We start from the raw sequence: 2,161 nt of genomic DNA, 5'->3' as shown, positions 1-2,161 counted from the left end.
TGGCTGAGGCACAGGGGTGGAGAGATGATGGCTGAGGCGCAGGGGCTGGAGAGATGATGGCTGAGGCACAGGGGCTGGAGAGATGATGGCTGAGGCACAGGGGCTGGAGAGATGATGGCTGAGGCGCAGGGGCTGGAGAGATGGCTGAGTGGCTAGAAGCCCTGCTGGGTGGTTGTGAGAACCAGGCTCTCCTTACCAGCTCCCACGGCTTTCCTTAAGGACACCCGGAAGCCCAGCCCTGGCAAGGCCAGAGACAGGAAGATTGTTGGTGCATGCTGATTTCCAGCCTTTCTGAGACCCTGCCTCTGTGGAATAGGTGGGGGGAATGGGGTACACCAGATGCCCTCTTGTGGGCTCTGTGCTTGATCAGACACATGCCGTACACCCACATAGACATGTACACAGATAGTGCAGTGGCTTGAACAAAAATGGCCTCCATAGGCCCATAAGGAGTACTATTAGGGGATGTGGCCTTGTTGGGGGGAAAGTGTGTGTCAGTCTCTTCCTGTGCCTGCTGATCTGGATGCAGAACTCTCACCTCCTCTCCAGCACCATGTCTGTCTGCATGTCATCATGCCTTCCCACCATCACAATAATGGACTAACTTCTGAATTGTAAGCCAGCCCAATTAAATGTTTTCCTATGCAAGAGTTGTTATGGTGTCTCTTCACAGTAATAAAACCCTAAGAAAGACAGAAAGACAGACAGATCTCTTTCTTAAAAATCTAAGGTGGGCAACAACTGAGGGAGTTCTTCTCATGTAGACCTAAAAGGTTGTGGTACACACACACACACACACACACACAAAGAGATCTTTGTGTTTGTTCTTGCTCCCTTGTGGCATTTCTCTCTAAGCCTTGCTGGATCCACCGACTCTCTTCCCACTAGGAACCAGACTTGCCTAGGGCAGTGACAAGGGAGATTCTCCTTTTACAGACATCACCCTGTGCCCCATCCACATCTGGGAATTCTTTTCTCCACCAGTGTGAGATCCACTGTTCCCTTTGTAATATTTCCTGAACACCTTTTGCCTGTTTCCACACTATCTGGTCCCATTGGTCTGTCTGCCTGTTTCGATGCCAGAAGCACTTTCAGTTGTGTGGTCTTAAAGTCTGTAACCCCTCACAGTGATTTTGTTTCATTGCTTTTCTTCTTGGGGTTTTCTTAGCTTTGTGTGTTCTCAACTTCTCCATGTAAAGGATTCTTGCATCCTTCAGTTCTTACTTTATTATTGATTATTTAGTTACTTCTTCATTTCTTATTAGAGAAGTTAATCCTCTGCTCATTTGATACTTTTTTTTGCCCCCAGAAAATCGGCTCTTAGATAAATTATTAGTTTTTCTGGGTTCTAAAATCTTTTGCTACTTATATTCACTCTATCAGTTTTGTTCCTGTGGAGAACCCTGGCCAGTGCACCTACCAGGTCCTCCAAGGAGACCCTACATGTTGTCCTGGGCCTGTCCCTCCTGCTGTGCATCTTCATCCAGGAAACCCTCAGCGAAGAAGCTGGTGACTCTTGGCCATGGAGCTCCCTGTCCCTGTGACCCCCGGGCTCTGGCCACTCCTGCATCAGGAACAGGAGCCATCCAGGCTTGGAGCCAGCTAGCCAGTTTGAAAGACAGCACACGGGCAAGGCTTTCAGACGCCTGGGCAGAGCCAGGGCTTTCCCTGTCTGCTTTTTGCTGTGTTTTGGTTTGGTTTGGTGTGGTTTGGTTTTAAAGAAACTCCTTTGCTTTGGACCTTCATAACCTGGCCACAGACAGGCAGTGCTGTCTCTTCTGGCCTACAGAAGAGTTGCTCAGACCTTCCGGTCAGCTCAAGTGAAGAGAGAAGTCTCCCTCTGCAGTGAGCTAAATTGCTTGGGATCGCTCTGCTCTGTTTGGGGTTTCAGGTTAGAAGCTGTGCTGCCTGCGCACACTGAGACTGTGGCCTGTAGGAAGGAGCCCCGTCATCTTCCCCTCTCCCATCTCTCTTCTCCCCTCTCTCCTCTCTGCTCTCTCCTCTCCCCTCTCCCTCCACCTCTTCTTCCCTCTCTCCCTTCCCCTCTCTCTTCTCCCCTCTCTCCTCTCTGCTCTCTCCTCTCCCCTCTCCCCCACCTCTTCTCCCCTCTCCTCTCCCCTCTCTCCCTTCCCCTCTCTCTCCTCCCCTCTCTCCTCTCCCC

This window comes from Mastomys coucha, unplaced genomic scaffold (genome assembly GCF_008632895.1).
Source record: "Mastomys coucha isolate ucsf_1 unplaced genomic scaffold, UCSF_Mcou_1 pScaffold12, whole genome shotgun sequence".
NCBI lineage: Eukaryota > Metazoa > Chordata > Mammalia > Rodentia > Muridae > Mastomys > Mastomys coucha.
The sequence above is the reverse complement of the archived record's forward strand: the minus strand, read 5'-3'. Positions refer to the sequence as shown.